This window comes from Chiloscyllium plagiosum, unplaced genomic scaffold, assembly GCF_037043375.1.
Source record: "Chiloscyllium plagiosum isolate Xiang-an unplaced genomic scaffold, Cpla_swu_hap1 HiC_scaffold_4, whole genome shotgun sequence".
NCBI classification, from domain to species: Eukaryota; Metazoa; Chordata; class Chondrichthyes; order Orectolobiformes; family Hemiscylliidae; genus Chiloscyllium; species Chiloscyllium plagiosum.
The window spans coordinates 60,082,403-60,090,282 of record NW_028270142.1 but is presented as its reverse complement, the minus strand read 5'-3'; positions in this window follow the sequence as shown (position 1 = coordinate 60,090,282).

The window sequence follows — 7,880 nt, the reverse complement described above, 5'->3', positions numbered from 1 at the left end:
GTAAATGACCAAAGGTAGAGGTCCAGTTGAATGGAGAGTATTCAAGGTGGGCGAAGGGCTCTGTGGGATGGGGAGAGGACTGTCATCCAAAGAAATGTACATGGAGGCCAATATGATGGAAGGAGAGTCCAGTGTCATGATGCGCCCGAAATTCATTAAGGTGAAGATGCAAAAGGATAAAACTCAGACCTTAGCTGGGTACAGAACATTCAGCATTGGAGAGTAGAAGGTCCAGAGGGATAGTAAATGCACAACAGGAGGTGGGGTTGGGAGAGAGGATAGAGTCAGGGGGGTGGGAAGTGTAAGAAGGTTCCAGAGGACTATGGGTAGCTATGAGCTGTTGCATGTTGCCTGCACTTCAGAAAATCTGTCTCAGACTTGCTGCAGTGCTCCAGCAAAACTCAGCACAGGTTAAAAGAGCAACACGTTATTTTCTGTTTGAGAATGTGCAGTCTTCTTCAATATTGGGTTCAACAATTTTAGGTCTTGAAGCACCTTCTCCCACAACCTTATCCTAACCCCCACACACCGCAGGCTTTTTCCGATGAAGAGCTTTTGCCCAAAATGTCAATTTTCCTGCTTCTCGGATGATGCCTGACCTGCTTTGCTTTTCCAGCATCACACTCTCGATCCTAATCTCCAGTGTCTGCTCTCCTCACTTTCGCCTAGATATCACATGGTCTGCTGTTACACACAACCCATTGTTAGCCACTAATAGACACCATTAGCAGCTAATCACTCACCTGGGTTGGACAGTTATCCACTCTTTTGTATGTCTAATTGTTCTTCTCTCTCTTTGGACTCTTCCTCCATCTGTAGTTTAATCCAGATGCATTCCCCCTCCTCCCCCCCCCCCCCCAGCGCAAAAACTAACTTTTTCCTAGCTACCATCAGTTCTGAGGAAGGATCGCTGGACTCGAAACATTAACTCTGCTTTCTCTCCAGATGCTGCCAGTCCTGCTGAGCGTTGCCAGCAATTTCTGTTTTCGTTGCTGATTTCCAGCATCTACACTTCTTTTGCAGACTGATCGTGGATGGGGAAAGGAGTATCCATCCTTAACTGGCCCCACACCTATTCAGGGTTCTCTTGTTCAAAGCTGTTAATATCTTTCTTAGGTTGCCCTTTCTCCATAGCTCCTCAATGCCTGCCCCTAATAGCCTCACCTGCTGCTACCATGTGTGAAGTAGTGATCCACCTCAGTTTGCCTCCTCATGGCTCACATGCAGTGCTGGCAGTGGTTACCCTCCTGCTGGAACAAGTATTTTGAGAGCTGCCGGCTTTTCATCCTCTTTTGGGGATGAGACTTCTGCCCTTTAGGGAACCCAAATCATCCCATCTCCAACCTGTTAACAGCTCTTCAATGACTGACAGGTGGCCATTCCACCCTCAGACAGTCGGACTTCCCTTTTTACTGTCATCAAGCCTGCTGCACCAGTCAGTAAGATCATGATTGATCAGCCTATGGTCTTAACTTCATTGTTCTGTCTGCTCCCCTCTTGGTTTCTTTGTCCATCAACCAGAGTCTAGTTAATCTGTGGAACTCATTGCCATGGAGAGTTGTGGAAGTCAAGTCATTGAGTGCTTTTAAGACAGAAATGGATAGGCTTTTGACTAGTAAGAAGATCAAGGATTACAGGGAGAAGGCAGGAAGATGGGGTTGAGAAACATATCAGCCATGATCAAATGGCAGCGCAGACTCATTGGGCCAAATGATCTTATTTTGTTCCTTTATCTTATGGTCTAATATCTATCTAACTCCCCCTTGAAGACATCCAGATTCCACTACTCTCTGGCAAAGAGAATTTCAAGCACTAGTGATCTTCTCAGAGAAGAAATTCATCCTCCTCTCTGTCTTAAAATGGGCAGTTCCATATTTTTAAGCAATTCCAGATTCCCCTGTATCTACAAGAGGGGATACCCATTCTGTCAAAGCCTATCAAAATCTTACATGTTTCAATTTGTCATTTATCCAAACTCTGACGAGTATAGATCTAACCTACTCAACTTTTCCTCATAAGACAACCTTTTCATGCCAGATAAAGTGTAATAGTTGTTCATTGGAAATTTTCTGTAAAAAGGCATGCAAATTGCTAATTGCTATCAATGTTGATGTCACTGAGGGTGCCCCTGCTCTCTGTGTGGGTTCCTTGGCGTAGCATCCAGAAGATAAGGTGTGTGCTGTTTATTGATAGCATATCTTGTTTTTATTGAATGTGTATTAAATTTCCACTGTTGTCTAATTACTCTGAAGTTTTCCTTAAGCCCTGGAGGGTAGACCTTCCACATTAATATTGAAAAAGCACTCTTGTTGAAATGGTTATCCATTGCTTGCAATTTCAAGCATTCTAGGGATCAAGGACAAAGCACCATAATGGGCACCTTTCTCTCTGATGTGGTGGACACTTGGTCCAAATTGCATCATGTATTGTTCAACATTTTCTCTGTCTCCCCATCCAAACAGAAAGCATAGAACAAATCTATCTTATCAATATGTCTCTTGTACAGTTTCCAAAGAAACCTTCAGAAAGTGAGTATGTTCCACCATTCTAAAAGTGGGAAAAGACTAAAGAAGCACAAAAAAAGTCTGGTGCAAGGTTAGTCCCTGTTTGGATAAGTATGAATTGGTAAATACTCAGTCATTGAAAAAGAGTTTCACTTAATTTCTGTCAAACTGGTTTTTGTTCTGGCATAGTCAGTTCTGTATGACTCATGCTTAATTACCTAAGTATGAGTTCATTCACTAATGAACTTACTTTTCCCATGATCAGTTTAAACCATATGATACAATCAAAACATATCAAGGATTTGAGAATTGTCCTGTTGCTCCAGGCGTTTGCTTGATTGGCAGAGAGGGCTTTTGATGTTGCTATACCTTTTAGATGCAATATTTTGCATCTGGGTAATTTGAATATTCTTACTACAAAAAGAGGAGCCACAAACTGAACATCTAATTATGAGATTGTCTCAAAAATTTATATCCTTGTCTTGCTGTTCCTCTGTTCATTTCCCAAATGAAATTCCCCAGGCAGGTAGCAGCAATTAAACAGTGGACAAAAAGAACTTGCATTTGTATAGCATGCTTCATCTTTACAAGAAGTCTCAAAGTGCTTCTTGCAGTGCTATTGAGGAGTAGTCACTATTGTAAAGACGCTTTGAGCACAGGGGTATTTTGTTTAACAACAGTAAGATATGTGAATAGATGATCAGTTTTGGCTATGTTATCCAGGAGATAAATTGTTAGCTTGGGCAGAGGTGAACTTCCCTGTTCTTCTTCAAATTAGATTAGATTAGATTACTTAAAGTGTGGAAACAGGCCCTTTGGCCAACAAGCCCACACCGCCCCGCCAAAGCGCAACCCACCCATACCCCTACATTTACCCCTTACCTAACACTACGGGCAATTTAGCATGGCCACTTCACCTGACCTGCACAGCTTTGGACTGTGGGAGGAAACCGGAGCACCCGGAGGAAACCCACGCAGACACGGGGAGAAGGTGCAAACTCCACACAGTCAGTCGCCTGAGGCGGGAATTGAACCTGGGTCTCTGGCGCTGTGAGGCAGCAGTGCTAACCACTGTGCCACCGTGCCGCCCACGGTGGCACAGTGGTTAGCAAGGGGTCTTTTCCAAGGAGTCTTTTAAATTCATTTGAGAGGTTCAACAGAACCTTGAATTGACATTTGGGGAGGCACAATGGCTCAGTGGTTAGCATTGCTGCCTCACAGTTCTAAGGACCTGGGTTTGATTCCACTGAAGTACTGATCTCCCAATCATGAGAAAAACAGTTGGGAAGTAGCCAGCAAGGTAGGTAGTTATGTCAGTAAGGGGCTGGGTTAGTAAATACTGTATATAGAATCCCTACAATGTGCAAGCAGGCCATTTGGCCCATTGTGTCCACGTTAACTCTAGCCACCCAACCTGGCTTGATACCTTGCAATTTGCCTATCAGAACCACAGGCCCATGGCCAAACATTTTCCTAGCCCTATGCTCATCCCTGGAAAATCTGTATAACATGGATACCTATATCGGCTACAGTTCTGCCTTCAACACTATTATCCCATCCAAACTAATTTCTAAATTTTGAGACCTTGCCTTATGCAACTCGATCCTCATCTTCCTGACCCTCAGACCACAATCAGTGAAGATAGAAAACAGCACCTTGATCATTCTCAAAATTGGCACCCTGCAAGAATGTGTACTCAGCTCCCTACTGTACTCCCTGTACACTCATGACAGTGTGGCCAAAATTTGTCTGATTGCCACCAACAAGTTCGCTGATGACACCACCGTTGTAGGCCGGGTATCAAACAATGATGAAACAGAAAACAGGAAGGAGATAGAATGCTTGGTGTCATGGTTCAAAGATAACAATCTCTCCCACAATGTCACAAAAACTAAAGAGCTGATCATCGATTACAGGAAGAAAGGAGAGGACATGGTCCTATCTACATTAATGGAGGTGAGATGCAGAGGGTCGAGTGTGTCAAATTCCTAGGAACAACGATAAACAGATCCACATCAGATGCTATATCACTTACCCTTCACTCCTCCCTAGAATATCTTGACACCAAGGACAGTTATGTAAGAATCCTACTCATCAACTCCAATTCAGCCTTCAACACTATTATCCCCTCAAGACTGATGATTAAATTTAATGATCTCAGACTAAATCCCACTCTCTGCAACTGGATCCTCAGTTTCCTGACCCACAGGCCACAATCAGTGAAGACTGGGGACAATATTTCATCCTCACTAGCGCATTCAACACTGGAGCCCCCCAAGGGTTCATACTCAGCCCCCTACTGTACTCACTGTATACCCATGACTGCGTCACCAAATACCAGACTAATGCCATTTACAAGATCGCTGATGACATCACCATAGTCAATCGAATCTCAAATAGCAACAAAACAGACTACAGATGGGATGTGGAAGACCTGAAAAAATGTTGCACTGAGAACAACCTAGCTCTCAATGCCAGCAAAACCAAGGAACTCATTATTGACTTTCATGGCCCCTACACATAAACAACACAGAGGTGGAACGAATGGAGAGTGTCAAACTCCTGGGACCAGTCATCCACAACAAGCTTTCTTGGACTCTTCATATGGACGCACTGGTTACAAAGGCCCAACAATGTCTCTTCTTCCTCAGGCAGCTGAGAAAATTTGGCATCATGGCGAATACCCTTGCCAACCTTTATAGGTATGCCATCGAGAGCATTCTGCCTGAATGTAGCACTACCTGGTATGGCAACTGTACCATTCAAGATCAGAGATGTTTACAGAGAGTGGTGAACTAGGCCCGGACAATCACAAAGGCCAACCTTCCTTCTACAAAATCCATTCACCAGGCCTACTGTCAAGGAAAGGTCGCCAGCATTCTCAAAGATCCATCCCACCCTGGCAATGTTTTTCTACAACCTCTACCATCAAGAAGGTGGTACAGAAGCCTGAACACGTGCACTAGCCAGTTTCAAAACAGTTTTGACCCTACTGTTGTTAGGATACTGAATGGACTCACAAACTCTTAACATTCACTTGTACCACTGTTTTTGTTTTGCCACTGTTTACCTATCATTTACTTACGTATGCTATTTAACTCTGTGATCTGCACGTATTGCTCACAAGACAAAGCTTTCTCACTGTGGCCTTGGTACATGTGACAATAAATTCAATTTGATTCAATCATTCATTCACCTGTCCTGGGCCACCCTTATAGATGTAACAGTCAGGAAGGCACAACAATGCCTCTTCTTCTTCAGACAGATTAAGAAATTTGGCATGTCGATAAGAACTCTCACAAGCTTCTACTGATGCACCATAGAAAGCATTCTATCTGGGTGTATCATGGCTTGGTACGGCAACTACTCTGCCCTGGAATGTAAGAAACTACAGAAAGTTATGAACACAGCCCAGGCCATCATGTAAGCCAACATTCCATCCATTGACGCCATCTACATTTCTTGTTGTTGCAGAGAAACAACCAACATCATCAAAGACCTTTCCCACCCCAGTAATTCTCTCTTCCAACCTCTTCTGGCAGAAGATAAGGGAGCTTAAACACATGTACCAACAGGTTTAAGAACAGCTTCTTCCCCACGGTTATTAGACTGCTGAAAAGATATCTCAAATTACAAATCTAATGCTGATCTTGCTTTTGTACATTTCCTGTGCAGCTGTAACTTTGTATGCCTTACTCAGTTCAATAACCCAATCTGTTGCACACACAAAACTTTTCATTGTACGTAGGTACATGTGACAATGAATCAAATCAAATCAAATCTACACAGACCTTCAGAAGAGCATCCCAACCAGATTCACCCTTGCTACCCTATCCCTGTAATGATGCATCTCCAATGGATAATCCACCTAGTCTGCACATCTTTGGACTGTGGGAGGAAACTGGAGCACCCTGAGGGAACCCATGCAGACACAGGGAGAAACTCCACACAGACAGTTGCTTGAGGGTGGAATCAAACACAGGTCAATAGGACAGAAAATAGGTTGGTAAGTTGGTACAACAGGTTTATGAATAGTCAGCTTGTTAGATTGGACAGTAGATTGATGGACAGGTAGATAGGTGGCAGGCTAGTATGCCTGAAGAGTGGTAAGTCAATATATCAATAAGTGGACCAACAGATCAATTGATCAATGGATCAATAGGTTAGCAGCACCACTCAAAATTGAGTTATGTTCATCCTGGATTGCCCAAAATGCCATGGTAATATCAATGAAATGGTGATGAAAGAATATTTTCTCCCATGTGTAGAAATTAAGAATAGTGAGGAGCTGCCTTCTCCAATCACAAGCTGATCATCTCTGAACTTTTCTACTGAAAAAATACTTCTGTTGCTATTTAATATCTGCTGTCTGATGTCTATTGAAGAACATGATGCCAATTTAAGTATATGGTATCTATGAAATTCATGTTTTCCTTAAAGGTTATGAATTTCCATTTATTGGAAGTTTGATAACACCGAGGATATTGATTATGCTTTTAATTTTGCTACTGTGCATGTCCAAACGTCCCACACGTCAATATAAGTACACAAAGTATTGGTGCATTGGGTGGAATCTTAAAGGGAGCTGGGTTATGGCAATAAATGTGACAGAATCATTCAACAACTCCAACAAGGCCTATCTTATCATCAGGAAAGATCTGGTGCATCTTTTAACTAAATTCCAGGAATCACGGCAAGTTAGCAAATTTCATTTCATTAATGCAAGGCTCTCTATCTTATCATGTACTACAAGCAAACTAGGCACCGAGAATTCTCCACATGGAAGTCAGAGTGAATACCTCCCAACATCAGCTTGTTCTGGATGTGAAGAAGCCCCATGTTGGTCAGTATGCAACAGAATCTCAGAACATGCTCCTCGCACGCACGCATACACACACACACACACACACACACCCAGACACACACAGTCTTTGGGACAAAGCCTGGAAGTTTAGCACACTGTCAGTGAGGGAAGATGAGTGAGTGAGTGAGGGAAGATGTTGCAGGGAACAATGAATGGTAGAGCATGAGTGTTGGTGAGAGGAGGGTGCAGCAGAAGAGAGAGGGTAAGTGTGAGATATTGAAGACTAGGTGATTCCAGCAATGGTTCCAGGAATGAGAAACTTCAGTGATGGGGATAGATTGAAGAAATTGGGACTATTCGCCTTGCAGAGCAGAAGGCTGAGTGGAGATTTGATAGAGGTATCCAAAATCACGAGTAGGCTGAGCAGAGTAGATAGGGAGAAACTCTCCCATTCATAAGAGCAAGAATGAGTGTGATGTTCTTCTGAGGGGCAGTGTGGACACGAAGGGCCATATGGTCTCTTCATACTGTAGGGATTCTTCTATGAAAGGTCCAACTGAGGCATTCAAGAG